The 21819-nt window shown below is 44.8% G+C and overlaps 1 long non-coding RNA gene across 1 annotated transcript in view; it reads right to left on the bottom strand.

Moving 5' to 3' along the window:
• Positions 1-311: 311 nt before the first annotated feature.
• LOC118024335 overlaps positions 312-21819 on the bottom strand; it is an 83323-nt gene continuing 61815 nt past the window's right edge. Inside the window, exon 5 of the long non-coding RNA XR_004683085.1 lies at positions 312-1363. This is a non-coding gene — a long non-coding RNA (uncharacterized LOC118024335). The remainder of the gene's footprint in view (positions 1364-21819) is intronic.

A 21819-nucleotide genomic window follows, 5' to 3' on the forward strand; every position in this document is an offset into this window, starting at 1 on the left:
TCTCGCTATCTCTCTCTCTGTCAAATAAATAAATAAAATCTTAAAAAAAAAAAAGATTTTTGATTGATTTATTCTCTGGATATCAAGATAAGTGGGAAAATAGTGGATTCTGGAATTTGGTAGATTTCAAAACAAATCTTCATTCTTCCTCTTATGTATGACCTTACACAAGTGACTCTGAGCTTCGACTTCTCATTCAAATGGGCAAGTAAGACTTACATCACAGGTTTATTGCAATAATTACTTTTTAAATAATTACATTATTAATTGCATTTTAAATTATTACACTTTTAATTATTACATTATTCAAAATATCATAAATATACACATAATGTACGTCATCTGGTATATATACATGTAACCAATATATACACGTATGGAAGTGTGTGTGCATGTTTGTGTGTGTGTCATCCAATACTGGGATTATCCCATAGCAGGTAGGTGCCCATTAAATGTCAGTTCCCCTTTCCCCTTCTAGATAGGAGCAATCAGAAGAAAAAGCCCCCTGATGACTCAGTCGTCGCCTGCAGTACTTCCAAATCTCCCCAAACCTTTCCAGCATGAAGATACTCACCAGAGTCCCTGAATGCTTTTATTCTTCCCCCAAACTGTTTACTTCTCTGGTTCTCTGTGGCCCCCTCGCACAGAGAATGTCCCAGACTTGTTCTATTACATAATGAAACTTCCCTACTTTGAACTTGGCACAATGCCTGGTGCAGAGCTGGCATTCAATGTATTTTTGTTGAATGGCTCAATGAATAAATGAGATTAAGCATCTAGCGAAATGTATGAATTATTACATTTTCAAGAGATTCATGAAGATTCTTTTCCATACATATGTGAAGTCATTTCCACTGGAACTAACAGGTTTTTTTCAAGTACTAATACTTTGGAAACCCATTTTAATACGCAGAAAGTAATAATACTGAATCCATAGAATCCAAGGCAAACATCAGCCTTTCTCCATCTACATAATTATAACTCTGAGTTAGTGAAATACATAAAGTTGCATTGTGTCTAATGCTTTATGTTTAAATTGGAATCCATTTCTGTACCCAGATAAGAAGCCGAGATAAGAACAAATGATCCCCAGCTTTCACTTAGAAGACCAGCCCATGGGCAAAGTGCATCACCTTGCAGAATGACACGCAAGCTCCCGTAGATTGAGCACTCAACCGCATCCCTAGTTGAGCTATGGCTGTTCCTTAAACCTCTTCTTGGGCATCCTTCTGTATTCTCTCAGCATGGTGTCCCGTGGAAAAGCGATGCTCCTCCAGCATTTTTGTGCTTATTCCTCCCTGAAGAACGCTGCAGTCAGTCCCACAAAGCTCCAATTCAGGGTCTTTCCACTGCTGGAGTATCTCTGGGGAGAGAGGGGTTTAAGATAACCATGGCCTCAAGGCACAAGAGCGCTCTGGGGTGGCAGGAAGGGGACATGGGTGGCCTTCACATTCGTAGCTGGAATGGTGAATTTGGAATTAAGAGACCAAAATCCTAGGTCCAGTTCTATCATTAAGTGAAATCTTCCTCCTCTGTATTTTAAAAAAAACCAAACTTCTAACCTCAGGGTTTTAAGTGACCTTCGTCTGCCTTCGGCTCCTGTCTGACTCAGAGGGAATCACCATGGCCTAGTGCAATCGGCGTAGGTTTCTTGGGTTGAAATCTCCTGTTTTAATAGTCTGATGCTGACAGTTAGAGATGAAGGAAACTGACGTGAGTTAGGCCTGGCCTCATTATTTCACGCCGTGCCTCAGAGGGGCTTGTCCTGACTTTGCTTCCTTCTGAAAGACTGAGATTCCTGATGAGAAGTTTGCTCCCATCTCCAGGGCTTTAAGATTCCGTAATTATGTTGATGGATGGGGGCCAGCGGTTCTTAGTAATGACAGGAAGCCAGAGCTGACCCTCCAGCTAACAACCCGAGGCTCTTCTCCCTCACTCCACAACTGTAAAACAGAATGAAAACCTGCAGATAGAAGCAATCAGGAACATTTGAGGAGTGGCTGGTAAGAATGGGTGCTGAGGGTTCCTGGTAAGCAGCCAGTGGAAATTCCCTGGACGTCTGGGAGCAGGAAACAGAAACTCACTCCAGCTCGCTTCCAAAGTGGGAAATGGATTTTGAGGTTGCACGGAATGCTTACAACGGGTTACTCATGACCCCCACCCTTGGGGGCCCTGGAACTAAGGGCTGGGGTGTCATCAGGAACTCAAGCAGCTTCTCTCCGCACTCCTCTCTCTGGGGCTGCAGGTTTTCTTGTCGCTGCTGTATGTCCCCCTCACTACCCTCATTCTATCCTTGCTCCAACTTCTGTGCTCACTCATTCACTCGTGGGGCACCCGCGACTAACGTATCAAGCTCCAGCACACGACCTTCCAGTTCCCCACACCATGGCTCACTGCTTTAGCTTCTGTGCCTCAGTTTCCAATTTCTAAATCTCTCTGAGATTACCCATCGAATTTAGCTGTCTGCCAACAGTCTGAACCCTATCAAAATGGCCACATCAACCTGCAGTCCTCCCACTAATATACACAGTCTCTGTGTTCTAACTCACTAATTTAAATGCCGCATAGAGCAAACATATAAATAAGCCGAGTCAAGGCGTTTTTAAAGTGTAGTTTATTACACAAAATATATGTTCACTTTAGAAAAATTAGAAAGCACAAAGAAAGATATAAATAGGCCATAATCGAGGAAATTCTATGTATCGCCTTTGCACATATAAATATAGATACTATTTTTTACAACATGAAATTATATTGCAGTTGTTTCGTGACCTCTTTTTACTCAATAACACATGATGAGCATCTTTCAACTTATCATCCTGTCTGACTAAAGAAAAGGAGACTTTGATCCGGGGATGTTAGCAAATATTTACTGAACATCCAAGTTGTGTTTTTCTATATCCTTTAGCTACCTTAGCTGATTTAAACTTCACAACAACACAAGACAGGAACCATCACAATCCCTATTTCATAGATGAGAAACCAAGGCACAGAAAGGGTAAGTTACGCAGCGTCATTCAGAGGGAAAGCGTTAGCACCATGCCATCCAGCAAAAAAGCCACGTTCTTAACTGCTACATGATAGAGACTCAACACTCAAGTTCTCCTCTTTCCTCTCCCAGAGTTTTGGAGACAGGGAAGAGAGACAAGGCAAGAGCCAAGGAGGAGAGTATAAGAGAGAGACACAGAAATTTGTAGTGGGAAACAAAAAAGGGTGCAAGGAAGAAGCAATGTAAAAAAGCAAGTAATAATAATAATAACCACCACATGGTGGGGAAGTAAAATATTGAACTGAACTCCATTAAATTGTCATTTTTGTGAGTCAAAACCAATTGAACACCGGTAATTTCATGGAACTCGGTTTATTAAATTCCATCACAAGAGGAGATGTACCTCTGTGCTCTTGGTTCTCCACTAAACTGAGGGACATTTTATGCTCCTCTCCATTAGTTATATATGTTGGGCTGATAAGTGGCCAAATAAAAGCATCCTGGTTTCTGGAGAAACCGGTGGATTTATCCACATGTGGGATATTCCAACTCCTGAACATACCCTGGAACTCAAGGGTTTATTGGAAAAAAAAAAAAAAATGAAGTCATCAGAGTTGAGTCTGTTGGTAAGACTATCATAGAAATAGAATATATAACTCTCAAAAACTTAGAGGCAGGGAATAAACAGATTAAAGAAAATTTACTAAACTAAAAGGTCAAAAATAAGGCAGGGGGAAGGGGCAGAGAGCAAAGAAAAAGTATAATAAATAGAAAAAACAGTATGCCAGACATTAGTCCAAATAGAGCTTAATCAGAATAAAGATACATGGATTACCCTAGAAAAGCACTGATCAAAATAAAGATGCTCTAACCATATAAATGTCAGATGGAATAGACTTGAAAAAAATATTATTTAAGGACAAGGAAGCTTATCACATAATAAACCAGAAAAATATAAGAAAGCAGAGACAGTGAACATCAACACCATTGCCTCAAAATATCAGGTTGAGCCACATGAAACTGTCAATATTTGATTGACTTATAAAAGTAGCAATTTCATAAAGTCAAAAGAATTAGGAAAATTTGAACCTCTTAACATATGATTTTAACACTAATCTGTTACAAACTGATAAAGTGATCAAAAGATTAATAATGATGTTGGATATTTGAAGAGCATGGTTTAGATACTTTATAAAGTCCACATGTTTAGAATTGTCTCAACTCCTAGGTAATCTACATTCTTTGCAAGTTTTCAGGGAATACTTCCAAACATTGAACACATGCTAGGCCATAAAGGACATCTCAAATAATATCAAAGTATTGATAAAGCATACAGACTATATTCTCTGACCACAGCACAGTAAGAAGTCAATTCTGCCCTCCTCACCCCTCCCAATAAATAAAAATAAAAAATAAAAAAATAGACCCAGCCCAAACTACCCCTGTATACTTGGAAACTAAATAGTGATTCTCAATTCTTCATGGGTCAAGAAGGAAATCTGACGGAAGTTAGGAATAATGCCAAGCTGGTTTATCATGGTCTGATTTTTCCCATTTTATTCAGTTGGTGTGATTTCACATCTGGTAATGCCATTAAAACTAATACAGTAAGCCTCAGGTACCAAAGAGCCTGGTTTTTAGTGGGAAATACTATGAAGTCTTAAACAGCTTATTCATTTCACCCATTTGTCCACAGATCTTGTGTCTAGGTTTTACTTAGTGTTTCCTCCATTTTCTTCCCTGGGATTCCTCTAAGAAGCCCCCTGATCTTCACAGTTGTAAAGCCCACAGGTGTCGAGTACTTGTCATATGACCCCAAGGCTGTCATCACCCAAGGCCCTTCTTTGAACTGTGGGGATTGCTGAGAAAATACCCTGGGAGTATTTACACAGACAACCAAATGACGTCTCAAAATACCAGCTGCTTTCAAGCATCACAAATAGGCTTCCCAATCCATAAGATCACTTCCGGATTCACCCCTGTCATCCGTCTTGTTGAAATATGCATCCCCTCTACTCATGGATGTGGGCGGATCTGATTGTGTTTCTTTAGCGATCCAAACACATGGAAGCACATGAACAGACAATTGCTTAGAACAGCATACGCTTCCAAATCAGAGCGATACCCATGAGAGCAGGGGGATGTATTTTGCTTCAGAGCACATTTTCCAACCCAAGTAAAATGCTTCCTTCAAAATGTCGTGAGCATTAGAACACAAAGGGGAGAAAACATGCAGAGGTGAGCAAAGCTAAAATCTCTTCCCTAGGCCTCCCGTTAAAACAGGCCCGGGAATTCCATCTGCAAAATTCTTCCAGGAACATCATAATGTCAACATTCCAAAGGAGGCTAGAGCCCCTAGAATCAGGGTCTAGGATGCCAGAGAAAGGATGGAGAGGGATCCCCATGAATCCTGGGATTTTGTATAAGGGCAAAGGCTAAGGAGTAGGAAATAAAGTGTGAAACCCTATCAACACTGTTGACTCTGGACACCATCCTAGGAACGTCCCACTTCACTAATTGGAAGGTCTCCCAAGTAAGCAAAAGCTTGATGCCGTATGACAATGTCAGGTAACCAACTCATCTCTCTCTTCCTTTATGTCACCAGGGGCAAATTCTGGCTACCGGGAGCACAGCCTTTCTTAAGCACAGGGTTTGGCCCATCTGTCACCCAGTATTTTAACAACATGGATAAAGAAGCCATAAAAAAAAAAAAAAATGTCTTTGTAGATAAGGTAGAAGGGTATGGAAATTTTTCTGTATTAATTTCCTTCAACGTTATCATATTAAGATGATTTAATAAGTAAAAGTAATGACCATATTAGATTAAATGCATTCACCACTTATGACTCAGCAGCTCTGGCACAAAGGTCCAATTAAAGGGTCAGTCTTGTGAGGAAGTCAAGGACAGGGCATCAAATTTTACACAGAACACTCAGAGGTACTGAACAAATGAAGCTCACTGTCGGTCATCACTACTCTGTTATTCTGGAGCTGCCTTTCCTCCTTGATGGCAGAGGGGAAAAAAATTGCCAATGAAAATAACTTATTCTATTCCTGCTTGAAACATTTCACTTTGAGATGAACTCAGCCTCATTTGGGGAAACACTCCATCAGTTCAAAGGTGGTTTCTTCCCTCTCTCCAGAGGTCACTTGTCCCACTCCTCCTCCCTCCAACATGGTGTCTGGGTGCAGACGGAAGCTGACACATCCTTGTCCTCAGCTACCAGCTGGTAGTGTCTCTGGATGTCCCGGGCTGCTGTTTACTTAGGTGTGGCTCATCTCACTGTCCTTCTGGCATCTGCTGCTGAAGCCTCAGGTCCCTGAGGGCCCCTCAGTTCACCAGGTGTGGGAGCTTCATGGCCTCTCGCTTCCTTGCTCTGACCATAGGCTGGTGCCAGGACCCAGCTACTCTCACTCCTGAGTGTCCTCTCACCAGGGCTGACAGAAACCCTGGGCCTCACAGACCCCTCCATCCTGGCTGTTGTACCACCTCCAGACCATGGTGGACACAGTAGGAAAGTGCAGAGCAAGGGAGGTGAGCCAAGATGTGCTGAGTCTCCCTCAAACCATCTGGAATTTCTGTAAGGGTTTCTAACACCTCATCACCCCAATTTTGCTGAAGCCTGGTGGGGTGAGGCAAGGGGAAACCTGGATGGGATGGGGTCGGGGGGAGGCAGCCACTTCTCAGTGACCAAACTGTGGTACATATCCGGGTTTTACCCTCTCAGAGCTGCCTTCCCGCCTCTCGTGGCAACCCTTTCTACTTCCTCTTCCTGGCTGGTGGAAATTGCCCCTAAGTCATTTCCTCTGCCATTCTGCACTATGGCTTTCTTTTGATCTAGCCTCATTCTTTCCCTGTTAAGAGAAACCACGAGAAATGCAGAAAACTCTTTTCTTTCCTCATAAACCTTGATTTCTCCATTGCTGTGGACTCAAAATACCACCTCAAAATTTGGATCTTAGCATTGCCTCCACTTTCTTTGCTTTCTGCTATAAGAATTCTGATTTTCTCCAAAAGAGTGGAAACTACATCAACCAATGACTTACACTGTAGAATAAATCAAAGTGATTTTGCAAAGGTATGGGAGAGGTACAGGGGAACTGCAAGGAACAGTGTAACCGTTACCACCTCTAGACCCAAGACCTGATGACCTGAAGGAAGGGCTACCAAACCCAGAAGGATAGAGTGTGGAGAGAGAACCTGTAACCTTTAGGAAGGATCCTAGCAGGTCAAGGCAAACCCTCAGGGAAGGAGCCAGCCAGAGGAATAAATACTGGCATCTTTATCCTCCCCTCTTTTAATCCCCTATTGGAGCATCCCATTGGCCACACCTAAATGGACACCAGAGGCAAGACAGTCCATTGATATAATCCAGCCAGTGAGCTCCAGGATGGGAACAAGCAAAGAGTGGATATGACAGACAACGGAGGGTATCTAGTGCCAAAGCTTTTCCCTGAAAGGAGAGTGGGGAACAGATCAAGTACAAGAGTGCATGAAAAAGAAAATCTCATTGGTATTTTTAAAAAATATTATATCCCTGTAACATACGTCTGTCTTACCCACAGTTTGATCTCTTCCAGTATTCATCTAAGTTTGTATTTCCACTAGATGCCCACAAATTTGCAAAGTGTTCTGATGCTAAAATAGCTACCCCCAGTGTTTGCTGTAGGCCAAGCACCGTGGGAAGCTTTTTGTTGATGTGCTTTAAAACTTAAAAGAACCTTCTGGGGTAAGCCTTACTATCACCTCCAGTTTACTGATGAGGAACGTGAGACTAAAAGAGTTAAAGAATTTGTCCAAGGAGCACCTGGGTGGTGCAGTCAGTTAAGCATCTGACTCTTGGTTTTGGCTCAGGTCGTGATCTCAGGGTCATGAGATGGAGCCCCGTGTAGAGCTCTGCACTCAGTGTGGAGTCTGCTTGAGATTCTTTCTCTCCCTCTCCCTGTGCCCCTCCTGCTCATGCTTTTGCTTTCTCTCAAGTAAATAAATAAATGTCTTAAAAAAAATAGTTTGTCCAAGGTCATACAAGCTAGTCAAGAGTCCCTATAAGATCTAAGACCAGGCTGTCTAAGAGGGGCAGAGAGCTGGGAAGGGACAGTGGGGAACTGGGAAGAGCACCTCCTACCATAGCAATAGCTGCTTTTAAGTCATGGCTGACAGTCATCATCTGGAACGGTGAGGGGCCCCATGTCACCAGCTCGGTGTTCTAAGAGAAGTTTGTGATCCATGCTGCATAAGAAAGGCCCCCATTTTTAAATTTAATTGTTCAATTACAATTTTTCATCCCATTTCACAAATGGGTGAGTTAAACACACTATAAGCTTCCAGTTTGCAGACATTGCTAGACTGTGACAGAGAAACTTCACCCAGCACCCCAGCAGCCCTCACCCACACCGAAATGCTTGTCAACAGCCTTTACAGGCTACCAATAGTGCTTGTTTCTGGTCAAACTGACAGCCATTATGTTGGTAAGTTTAGTAAGAATCATATGATGGGCTATTTGTGATTACCAGCATGAATTAGGTACCATGCTAAGAACTACACCTGGGTCATATCACTTAAACTCCACAACAACCCCACAATTTGCATATATATCATTACCCATTTTACAGATGAAAACATTGGGTTTGGAGACATGAGGTCACAAGTCTGAAGTCACAAAATAGAAAACAGCAGAGCTAACGCACCAACTCAGGCCTCTCTAACTCCCAAACTTAGGCTTCTTCTACCCAGAGTCAAAGACTTTCCGCTGCAACTCTTGAAATTGTAGATACGCAAACCAGAAATCGAGAGGGACAATCTTATTCTTCCAAGTCAGGTGCCAGTAAGAACCTCCAGATAATGCATTTTGCATTGCAGGCTGCTCCCCCACCATCCAAATATTATGCTTTCTAAAAGCACCACCCAGAAAAGAAAAGGAGATAAGCAAACAGAAAAGGAGATAAGCAAAGTAAAGAGTGGGACAGCGTGTACTCGGAAGTGGGCAGGCTGGTGGAAAAACAAACAGAATCTGCTGCAAATGAATAGGAAGGCAGAGATGCAGCTGAAGAAATGCTATGAGGTCCTTCAGTTCATGCTTGCTTTGCAGAGCAAAAGTCATTTGTAGAGTTGCTTTAAAAGAAAATGAGTTCCACTCACTGAAACTCAAAGGACAATATTAAATAAGTAGATTGTATCATCCCCCTGAGCATGTCTTCCCAGCCACAAGTCCTTCTTTCTCTCTCCACGGCATGTTTCTCATCGTCCTTTCTGGATGTTTCTGCCATCCCTCTCAGCACCAGCAGCTCTCAGACTCCTTGCACCCACTCCCCACCTAGCATTTTTATCCCAGTACAGGAATAAAGTCTGATCAAACGAGAAGTTGCAGAGGAGAAAATCCACGGTTACGTATTCCCACACGCTATGCCACTCATTAGATTTATTGTTGACCCTTGAGCCATCCCTAATTTCCCCAGCCTGAGTTGTCAGGAACTCCAAGGCATGTTCTCCCAAATGTTTCTGTCATTACTTCTAAAGTTACACCAATAAATGACAAACTTTACCCTTTTGAGAGATTTATTGCCAAGAGAATTCTTCATTTCTACCTAGAGCTTAGAAACAGGTTCATACATTCAAAACAGATTTCCGGTCCCCACCTTTCCACACAATGGCCATTGCACCCCTAGGACTGCTCCTTCTCTGTAAGTAGCACCAGCATCCACTTGTTGCTCAGGTCAGAACACCAGCGGGTCTCTGGGTCTTCCTGTCCCTTGTCCCCTCTAGCCAGGGGGGGCTTGCCAAGTCTACTCCCGAAACCTCTCCATCCCACCCTCCCCTGCCCACCTCCACCAACCCACCTCTCACACCGAGGCTGATGCAGCCCCCTACCACCCTGGCTCCCCACCTCCCCTTCCTCCTCTCCAATCTCTTCTTCACAGATTGGCCAGCCTAATCCTCATGAAATGCAAATCCAAGCATGACATACTCTCCTGGCTTTCTGCTTGCTTCTGGAATAAAATCTAAAATCCTGGGCATTTCCCATGGGGCCCTGCCTGACCCAACAAGGGCCTCCCTCCAGCTGCATCACACACCACTTTCCCTCTCTCTGTCCTCTCCAGCCACAGTGGTTTGCTTTCTCTTCCTCAAATAGTCTAAGTCCTGGACTATCTCGAAGCCTTTACCATGACTGTTTCCTCTGCCCAGATAGTCATCCCTTAGTGTCTCTTTGAACAGCTTCTTCTTACCTTCAGGTCTCGGCTCCTAATTCTTTTGCCCGAAGAGGCTTTTGGGATCACCCATTCCAAAGGGTGGCCTTTGACATTTACTGGATCCCTTGTTTATATCCTTTCTGGCACTTTTCACAAACTACAATTACTTCACTTATATATTTACTTACTATATTGTTTCCACTCTACTTCTAACAACTAACATAGAGTTTGGGACCTCATGCAACAAAGAAACACAGAACAAAACGACAACGACAACAACAACAAAACATTAGTGTTGAGTGAAGAGAACCCACAAGCCCTCTCCTACAGCTTCGATAAAGCACAGACTCAGAGTGAAGGAAGAGATATCGCTGCCTGTGTGTGAAAGCAAACAGCAAGTTAAACTTATAAAAACATGCTTTTGAGCATAAGTTAAGATCCCCAAAGATATTTTCTAACTGAAGATGTGGAGCTGCAGAAGGAGATGCAAAGATAATAAACACATTTAATTTGAAACAGATGGAAATCTGGTCACTGGTTACTTGACTTGGGGCCCTTGAAAAAGTATTCTCTTCCCTCCAACATTTTGTGAGTATAATTTTTAAGTGCCAGAATGTGCTCTTCTGGAGGACATCCCCAGCTCCCCGACGGTCCCCTGATCACAAGGCAAGGCTTAATTGAGTCCTGTGGACCCACGCTCGTTTGCATATCTGCCTGGATCTGGTCGGAGATAAGGCACAACGACAACTTTATAAACAAGCATCCCAAAGTGAGGGAGGCACGTGAGGATCCTTGAACAGGGCACCAGAGACATATATAATAACACATTTATTGAGTGTAGATTTCCTTAATGTGCCAAAATATGCCTTAGGGTTGTCAGTACAAATGTTACAACTTGCTAGAAAAGTTGGAGGTCTCTAGTGATCAGACACGGAGCAGATGTTCTTTTAGGCTGAAGAATTTTGTTTTCCTAAAGAACTTCCCACCTACTTAAAACTATGTGGCACATAAACTGCTTAAGCGGATCTTTGGAGAGGAGCAAGAAAACTATCCTAAGGGAGAGAAGCTTCAGGAATGGCAACTTCAGAAACCCAGTTTAGACTCATAAAAGAAAAATGATGCACTTTTAAAAAATTTTGCATAGCACGGAGAAATGTTTAGGTTTCTGTCCAACATCAGTGAGGCTATTTCAACGACAGGTCCTAACCTAAGGTTCCAAGCAGAGACTCGGTGTTTCTATTTCCTTAACCATTCTCTTCTAATTATCACCTCTAGGATGCCAGTTTTCAGATTAAATTTCTTTGGCTTTCAGGGGAAAATGTTAAATCCACCAGAGATGCTGCCACTTAGTGCTAACCACAAAATTCCAAAGCAAAAGTCACGTCCTGCTTTCTGAGCACTTGCTGTAGTCGGACACTCTTGATGAATCCCAGATGCAACCTTCATGGGCACAGCAGCAAGAAGCACCCCCTGGACTTTCTGCTCCTAACTAACTCTGGTCTTCACTGCAGATCTGAGGTTGATTACATATGTCCCTCGACATTCCCTTCCACATAGTTAATATTTTGAATCTATTGTCTTTTGTTCTTCTCTACCTTTACCCAATACTTTGTCATCTTGCCATCCATCCATCCTCCCATTCATCCATCCACCCATCCAATATGGATTGAGGATCTGCCTCTTGCTAGATATAGGTGCTATGTGTTAAGAAGACATTAGTGAACAAGATAGAGCCTGTGACTTCATAGAACGTAAAATCTAACAGTGGAAGTAGGTATGAAAAAAGACCATTTATTGCACAACTGGTCAATACTAAAATGTAGATACTTGAAAGATGCCAGAGAGGCGCATGGGTGGTTCAGTTGGTCAAGCGTCTGCTTTCAGCTCAGGGTCCTGGGACTGAGTCCTGCGTCAGGCTCCTGGCTCAGCGGGGAGTCTGCTTCTCCCTCTCCCTCTGCCTCTCCCCCCGATTGTACTCTCAAGCATGTGCCCTCTCGCTCTCTCTCTCAAACAAATAAACAAAATCTTTGAAAAAAAAAAAGATACCAGAGACCAGAGGGAGGGCAAGTCTACATCTCAGGGTGAGAACTGGGGGGTGTCATGAACAGCTCCATAGAGGAAGTGATGAGTAGGAGTTCCCCAGGAGGATGAGCGTTCAGGGGAGGGAAGGAGGGAAAGTGTTACATTCCAGGCAGAGGGAGAGAGACAAGCCAATCCCAGAAGCCTAAGAGCCAGCAGCATTTCTGAGGCACTGGGATGGTTCTCCTGTTGAAAGAGCATTGCGGTTGGGAGGGGGAGAGGTTGAGTGGAACAGAAGATGAAGGGAGCAGGGTCAGGTCAGGAAGGATCTAATGGATCTTGTCCACTGGGGTGACTTGGATGTTGGAAAATCACTGAAGGGGGTGCCTGGGTGGCGTAGTCAGTTAAACGTCTGACTCTTGGTTTCGATTCAGGTCATGATCTCAGGGTCCTAGGATCGAGCCCCCCTCCTTGGGTTCCATGCTGACACAGAGTCTGCTTGAGATTCTCTCTTCCTCTTCCTCTGCCCTTTCCGCTCATGCTATCTCTCTTTCTAAAATAAATAAAATCTTTAAAAAAAAAGAAAATCACTGAAGAACGGCTTAATATTCTCCCCAAACACAAATAATTGATATAATGGGAAATGGGGGAAAAAAAAAACCAGAAAACACAGTTTGATGAGCAGTATATTAACCCTACCCTCTAAAAATGAAATACTATGGTGACAGATGGTAGCTACATTGTGGAGAGCACAGCATAAAGCATAGAGAAGTCAAATCACTGTGTTGTGCACCTGAAACTAAAGTAACATTGTGTGTCAACTATACTCAAAAAAAATTAAAGAGAAAATTCCTTGATATTAAAAATATATACACCAGGGGACCCTGGGTGGCTCAGTCAGCTAAGTGTCTGCCTTCAGTTCAGGTCCTGGGATCGAGCCCTGAATTGGGCTCCCTGCTCCGTGGGGAGTCTGCTTTTCCCTCTGCTTCTCCCCCAACTCATGCTCTCTCTCTCTCTCTCAAATAAATAAACAAAATCTTTAAAATATATCTATATACGCACACACACACAAACACCAGCTCTTAGATGTTTCCTGATCTCCTGTGTCTCACCCCTGTAGGAACTGTTTTCTTTGTAATATACACATGTGTATATGTATGTAATTCCTTAGTGGCACGGTGGGAAGCATTAGATGTGGGACACCTGTTCTCCTATTGTTCTACTACTTGGGGGATATTCCCACCTTTCTCTCATGACTGTGCTATGCAAATATGCAAGAATAAGCTGCCAGCATTGATTTATTTTCTTCCCAGATTAAATGATTTTTCATGAAGTTGGAAGTTCCTGTTCAGCAACTTCCTCTTCTTTTTTTTTTCTCTTTTTTTTTATTCTTATGTTAATCCCCATACATTACATCATTAGTTTTAGATGAAGTGTTCCATGATTCATTGTTTGTGCATAACACCCAGTGCTCCATGCAGAATGTGCCCTCCTCAATACCCACCACCAGGCTAACCCATCCTCCCACCCCCCTCCCCTCTAGAACCCTGTTTGTTTTTCAGAGTCCATCGTCTCTCATGGTTCGTCTACCCCTCCTATTTCCCCCGCTTCATTCTTCCCCTCCCGCTACCTTCTTCTTCTTCTTTTTTTTTTCCTTAACATATATTGCATTATTTGTTTCAGAGGTACAGATCTGAGATTCAACAGTCTTGCACAATTCACAGCGCTTACCAGAGCACATACCCTCCCAGCAACTTCCTCTTCTGACCTCATGCCAGGCCACTCACTTGGGGGTTACTGAGTCACCCAGAACATGATACCTGATGGTGGACTTTTTATCCTTAGAGGTCCCCATGAGAGGAAAAAAGAGAACAAGAAGCAAGAGGTACTGCCTGAAGACCAGCCCTTGCCTGATGGGCAGATGCTGCAGCAGGGGGAAGGTGTCCAGATCTTTAAGGACAAAGCAAAAGACACAGGAGGTGACAAGGCTACTAAGGAAGGCCCATCTCTTGGCAGAACGGAACCGAGAAAAGATGCCAAGGGTAAGGCCAGCCCGGGGCTGCAGACAAACCCCATCCCCGTGCATTTGCAGGCACCCTTGGGTTTATTAAATGGGGTCCTGGAGCTGGAGCTTCTCACGCAGGGGCAGAGCTGCTGGGGTAGGAAAAGCACTGTAGTTGCAAACAGCAAGTCTGCAGAGCTTCTGCTATTCATGACTGAACTTCTGGCTCCAAAGCTCTAATTCCCATACTTAGGTATGATCCGGGGCGGAGCCAGAAAGGACCACACAATGGAATGAAAGGCCGTGCATGCTAATTAGCTCAGGGGCCTCATTCTGTGTCACGGGCCCCAGAGGCGGCCTCATCTTCTCAGTAATGGAATCTGATACTCAGGAGGAAAAGCAGAGCGCACTTTTCCTGGGGTGGGGGTGGCTTTGTTCTGGCCAAGGGACCCCAGCCCTTTGCCCCATTGATCACCTCTGCTTCTGCTGTGTTGGGCTCTTCCACGCTGGGCTGCCTCTCAGCCCAGCAAAGCATGGACCTGAGCCCCAGCCATGTCCCATCGAGGTAGGGAAGAGCCACTGGCCAACAAGGTCTCCCTTCTAGTATGCAGAACGAATCACTTAGTGCTGGTAGCAAGTGTCTTCAGAGTAGGAGGCAGCGACCACAGAGCTGATCCATGGGAGAGCAGCTAAGCCAGCTAAAAGCATGTCTCCTTGTTTCTCCTTTTGTAAATTCTTCCCCCACCCACCTCTCTGTCCCTTCTCCCCTGCCTCACCTACCTGTTCCCCAAGGGATGACTTACCCTTGCCTATGGCTCTCGAGCTCCAATTTACCAAGCCTAATTTACCAAACATACGGAGTAGCCTGCGTTGTCTGTGCCCAGGGGGCTGGGGCGAGTCCTCTCTGCATCTCCATCTTCCTCTCGCTAAAGAAGTCAAACCTCCTGCAAATACATCTACACGGCATTTCTGCTAAGTGTGCCCCCCCACCCCCGACAGGGGAGGGGAGAGTGAGGGGGGTATTTTTTTTAAGATGAAAAGTTATCTTTAAGCCTCATTTGCTACCTGGAAGATGCAACCTTTTCTGATCATTAACATGGAGCCGTCACTTATTCCACGTGCGAAACACAGTGACGAATGATAGTTGCCAGAAGGGGATACATAAATTCTCCTAATTACCCCCAGAGACCTATGTGCGTGGAATCAGAAAGGGCTTTCGTTATGTGGCCATTGCTCAGTTCTTGAAAGTCAGAGTTTCGCTTCCCTAAAAGCCTTCTCGGTTTTAGTCTCATTCGGGCCAATGAAAGCCGTGATGACGGAACCAGATAAGGCAGAACTTGAAAAGTGGGGGTTTTTGTTTTGTTTTTTTTGCAAAGCTCAGTATTATCCCCCAGGACTGAAACTAGTAATTAAGGAGAATTGCAGGGTAAGGGAAGAGAAGAGATGTAGCAAAGCGATGTAGGAGAGAGAGGGGAGACCCTTTATTTTGGATAAAGGCCTCAGCCTTGAAGCCAAGAAAGTGCAAAATCTTTGTTGCAGACACAGTTGAGGATGAGCCGTAAACTTCCAAGGCATGTGGGGGAAATCTCTGGCCTCCTTCTGTCTCTGAGCTCAGAGGCTTGCTGAGGGCATGCACAGAAGCCCAGGGCTTTTCCAGATACTTCCACAGAGCAGTGCGCTACTCCCCCACTCTTCCGACCTTCCCAATTTATATTCCTTTCCAGTTCTGTTTAGTGATCAGAGCCCCCCTTTGCTTTTTGACCTCGGTTTCCCAGAGCAGCCATTTATACAAGTCAGCTAAGTGACAAGAACTTTAGGGAGTGCATGGGATACAAAAATGGATGCGTTCCCTCCCTCCCTGAATCTTTGCTGAGCACCCACTCCGTGTCAGGCTCTGTTCCAGTGCTGAAAATACCTTGGTGAATAAAACCAGTAATCAAAGACACAAATGCAGTGAATGCATTAAGGGGCCCTGTGCTGTTCTCCAGCTCATCCCCAGCCCTCCAGAGCAATGTTGGCAGAGGGTGAATGTGAGCCGCGTTCCCACCCACTTACAGTCCAGTCTGGGCCAAATCAATTATCTCAGGAGGATTCCAGTGCTTGCTCCAGAAGAAAGGAGTGCTTTGGGAAGCTTTGGAAGCATTTATCCTGAGAGCCTGAAGTTCAGAATCCACAGACTGCCCCCATGTGAGCCCTTCTGATTCGTATTTTCCTCCCCCTTGAAAATAATTAAGCTTTTCTTCCATTTGGGGGGTTTCTACCCACTTCTGACCCCGAAAGGCTCAGGAAATTACAAAGCAAGTTTTCCAACAGATGCTTTTCCCAGCGTCAGACGATCCAACACAGCTGCCAATTTGCTCTCACTCCATCTTGCAGGCCTGGCGCATTCAGAAGTAAAAATGTCCCCTTGATTGCTTATGGAATGCCCAGCTGCAGAAGCGAGGCTGCCTTTCACCACCTGAGAGGCACTCCTAACCTCACAGAGGGTCTGCCAGGCAAGAGATCCTGGCAAGAAACATCCATAAGGGTAGGATGTAAAGATCGACGGTGAAGTGGTGGAGTGTATGTGTGTGTGTGTGTGTGTGTGTGTATGAGTGCATGAGAGAGAGAGAGATGGGGGGGATAGAAAAAGGGAGGGAGGGAGGAAGATTCATACATGTTTAAGAACTGGGTGAAATGGGCTTGCTTGGAAATGTGCGCTTTCCACAGCAATCTTTGGAATCTTAGGGCAGAGCGGAGCAGGGTTGACTGCATCAGAAGGATCCGCAGCCATGCCCCGTCAGAAAGACATGTGTTGTATGAAACCCGAACCACATCCCTTGCTGATGACCCACCTCCGCTCGGGGGGATCTGGGGCGATTTGGAAGATTGTAGATCAAAAGGAGAGCTTGCTCCAATTTGTCAGAGTCAGGAAAACACAGCATTCAGACCAGTATTGGGTAACTGCACATCCTGTCTAAACACGTTCCCCAAGCCTTGATGGTTTAGCACAGCATGACTTGGTTTTCTCTGAAAGCAGCAGATGATTGAAAAAGAAAGGAGAGGAGACAGAGCAAAAGCTCTGAGACGATGACGGGTCCACTGCTGACATGCCTCGTGGCTTTGTGCAACTCGTCCCAGATTCTGGTGCTTTGGTTCTGCCTTGTGCAGAACGGAGCTCATTGTGTTCAGAGCATCTGAGAATCACCAAGTTGGGAGAGATCTTCAAGGTCATAGTCTGACCACTAAGAGCCTGACACCTAGTAGACACTAATAATTCTAATCCATCAGTGAAGTCATTGAGTGAAGGAGAGAACGTGTGAATGCTGGGATCCCTGTACACCATCTCTACAAGAAGTCATTCGATCTAAAGTGCCAGCAACGACATGACCATCTGCTGAGACGGGCCACTCTGTCTTTGGCAGCTGCAGCTGTTAACATCGTAAGCAAATCCAAATCCAAATCCAGAACTGCCTCCTGGAAGTTTCCATCACTGGTTCCAATTCCACCCATCGGGGCTGGGTGAGATGGGTTTGATCACTCTTCTACGAGGCAGTGTTTCATAACTGTCGTGTCTCCCACTGGGTTCTCTCTTCTTCAGTCTAATTATTCCCACCTCCTTCAGCCATGCCCCAAATCACAAGAGAGTTTTAGGGTTTTTTTGTTTTTAATTTTTTTTTAAGATTTATTTATTTATTCATTCAAGACACAGAGATACAGAGAGAGAGAGCACGAGCAGGGGGAGAGGCAGAGGGAGAAGCAGGCTCCCCGCTGAGCCAGGAGCCGGACATGGGGCTCGATCCCAGGACCCTGGGATCATGACCTAGGCCGAAGGCAGATGCTTAACCATCTGAGCCACCCAGGCACCCCAAGAGAGTTTTAGGGTTATAGTGTCTGCACCATTGCCATCATTGTCCTCTGAATGAGAGACAGTTTGTCTAGGTGCTCCTGAGCTGAATTCAGTGATTCATCTGTGATTGGACCAGGAAGGGAAAACTGGGTCTGTCTCCTTCTTGTTGCAGATCCTGTGTCTAATGACGCAGATGATTGCCTCACTGATGTGTGCAGTGGCTAAGCCTACTCATCTTACCCCAAAGCTGAATGTACTTTTAGATCCCAAACAGATGCTCGGTTACGGGTTGCTCAAGGACAAAGAGCAATTCTTTGGGTCTTCTGTGCTTCAGACAAAATTAAACACATCAGGGCCAATGAGTGATTCATTATTGCAGTTAAATTCTATTTCAGCCACCCTCCTCCCCATCTCACACCATTATGCATACTTCCCACGAGTCAGTAATGAAGGAGAGAGGCATCCCTGAATCCCCCTCTCACCCTGATTATAACTCTAGAAAAGGGTCCTTAAATTATATAATAAAGATGTTGAATTGTTCCTTGCACATGTTAATACTGGACAGTTTACCAAGTATTTTTCAAATACTTGGGGAGTGTACCTTATTTTTTAGATTTTTATATCAGACAGAATTACATTTGCCCTGAAGGGATAAGAAGGAAAAAGTTCCACCAACAGAAAGAGGAGTGTATTTCCCCCATATGACAAGATGTCCAGAGGAAAGTAGTTCAGGGCTGGTAGGGGGCTCCATGATGGCATCAGAGACCCAAGCCATTCATAGCCTTCTTATCATGAGGTTAAGTCCTCATGTTCACAAAATGGCTGCTCACCTCTGTGCATCACATCTATCTCCCAGGCAGAAAGAGGACAGGTGAGTGAGGAGAAAAGAGAAAGATACATTCTAGCTGACTGGAATAAAATAGTAACTTTCCAAGACACCTCTTTCCCTCCAACAAACTTTTACACACACACACACACACACACACACACTGGAAAAGCTGGATTAAACGTACATTACCACTACTAGAAGTAAAGATTAGCTTTTCTTTAAGGAAGGGCAACTCTAATAATCACGATGGTCTAAACTCTGGATCCAATCAGAAAAGTAGGTTGGCATCCTCCCATTGGGAGCAAAACAGATGGGTGTCACCGTGTGACCACGGCCATATATCTTTTTTTCTTGAGGTTTCTTTGATGTTCGGTAAATTGGCTTTTGCGCTCCCGGTCCTTATTAAGAGTCTTCCTCAGCCCTTCTCCTGGGCATGACTTCCAAATGTGTCTCCACATTTGCTATGATTCCACTTCATTTCACAAAGGCTTTGGTCTCAGCCTTGGTTTTGTCCCATTTATAGTTTACAGAAAATCGGGGAGCTGATGCAGATGAGCCTTATTTCACAAACCAACGCTAGTGTCAATGTCAAACAACAAGGGGTCAGAAATGGCAGGGTTCCACTCGCAGCTCCACCATTCCTAATGTGCAACCTTGGCCAAGTCCTGTGACTTCTCTGCATCATTATTCCTTCACTAGTGTATTAGTTTTCCATTGCTGTGTAACAAATTACCACAAACGTAGCAACCTACAGCAATGCCTGCTCATTATCAGTTTCTGTGGGTTAGGAGTCCAGGCACAGCTTAGCTGGGTCCTCTGCTCAGCTCTTATTTGAGACTCAGGGTCGTTGCCAAAGTCCATTTGCTTGCAGCTTTAGAAATCTTGGTGGCATGTTGGGGGGCTTGGGTGACAGAGTCGGACTCTTGGTTTCAACTGGGGTCATGATCTCGGGGTCGTGATCTCGAGGTTGTGAGATCGAGCCCTGTGTCAGTCTCCATTCTCAGTGCAGAGTCTGCTTGGGATTCTCTCTCTCCCTCTCCTTCTGCCCCTCCTGCTCATGTGCGTGCTCTCTCTTTCCCTCTCTCTCTCTAATAAATAAATATTTTAAAAAGAAAAAAGAAATCACGGTGGTGTGCTTCTATATGGCCAGCATGACTTGAGTCTCGAGCCCCCTGAACTTCTTTTAAAGGGCTCACCTGATTAGGTCAGGCCCACCCAAGATAAACTCCCTTTTAATTAATTTATAGTCAACTGATCAGGGGCCCTGATTACATCTGTAAAATCCCTTCATCTTTGCCACAATGTAACATAATCATGAGCTATATCTCATCATATTCACAGGTCCTGCCCACACTCAAGGGAAGGGGACTATACAGGGCGCACATAATAGGGGGCAGAATCTCAGACCATCTTAGAAGTCAACCCACCATGCCCTTCAACATGAAGATACAAATAGGACCCATCTTATATGGTCACTCTGTAGATTAAATGAGATGGTGAAGATAACAGGAAGCATCCAGCCAGCGACAGCTGCTATAATTATTCCAGCATTTCTAAGTATCTACTACATGGCAGGCCCCACGCTAGGAGCTGAGGATTCAGAAAATAATAAAGTAAACCTTGCTGTAAAAAAATCACGGTATTTCTCTAACACTAAATGCTCCACCCCCGCCCACCCCAACCCCGTTCAAATCTGGCAAAAAGCAATAAAGCTTTAAAATCCAACTAAATGACTTTTTGATACAAAGACTCAGGGTTGTTTTTTTTTTTTTCCACTTATTGAAGCCAGTGTCAAAAAAAAAAAATGCTGACTCCAATCGAATACTATAATCCACAGGATCATTATTTCCACCCTTAAAAGCCCCTCCTGGTTTGGCCGCTAACTTGCAGTCTGAGGAGCGCTGTCTGGTAAAGCGTGGCAGCACACGTGAACTCAACTCTCCCTCAGTGGTTCTTAGCCTTGGCTGCTCACGGTCGAACCCTCTGGAGGGCTTGTCCAGGGTCCCACCTGCTGAAACACAGGTGCATTTGGCCTGGGGTGCAGCCTCGCTTTGGAATTTTTTAAGCCCCACCCTCTCCCCCAGGAAGCTCCAACACACCACCAAGGATGAGAATTTCTGCTGGAGCCAAAGTCTGATAGTTTCCCACAGTCTGAAAGCCAAATTCCCCTTAAAGAGAAACTGTTGAAGACAAGACGGGCCAGACGCGTGAGCGGCGGATAAAGGATTTTCCCATTTACTTGCAGCAAAGAGACTGAAACTCAACACATTTCACACCTTTTCAAGCCGCTCTCCCAGGTCTGGACTGCTGTTCCTTTTCGCAGACAGCCCGCCTCTGGGTGGGGAGTAGCTGGGATCGTGCTGAGCACAGAATACATTTCCCAGAAAGCTGCATGTCTTCCACCCATTCATTCAGTCTTTATTTACTGTCACCTGCATGTATAGAGCACCTACTGTATGCCAAGCTTCAGGATGGGTGCTGGGCCTTCAAAGACCAGCGGAACCCAAACTGTGTCTTCAAGAGCTCAGAGTCTAATGCCAAGATGCAAAGATGCCCTTCCTGGACCCGACGAGAAGTGCTTTCTGGATTGAGGGCACGAAGCTACTTTTTAAGTTGTAAATAATCTTTTTAAAAACTTTCTCCGTCTTCTAGGACTACGTGTATCTCCAGGGTTTAATCAGTCCCAGAGGGCAGCCTCTTTCCAACTTCCCCTCCATCTCCCTGGCGACCATTCTCTTCCCCCACCCCACCCCCAAAAAAATTACCAAGGAGAAGAACATAAAAACTGCCGAAATTGTCGTATTATTGTGTAAGGAAAAAGAACAACATGAAGCCCCAGCCTCCGCCCCTCCCATCCCTTCTAACCCTCTGGAGCTTTTCTCCCGACAAAGGGGCACCCTCCACAACCTGGGACCGCATCCTGAGCTCGGTGGGGGCTGGCTCCTTCCATCCTGAGCTCGGTG

The sequence above is a fragment of the Mirounga leonina genome, unplaced genomic scaffold, assembly GCF_011800145.1.
Source record: "Mirounga leonina isolate KUSES-001 unplaced genomic scaffold, KU_Mleo_1.0 Mir_197, whole genome shotgun sequence".
In the NCBI taxonomy this organism is placed as follows: domain Eukaryota; kingdom Metazoa; phylum Chordata; class Mammalia; order Carnivora; family Phocidae; genus Mirounga; species Mirounga leonina.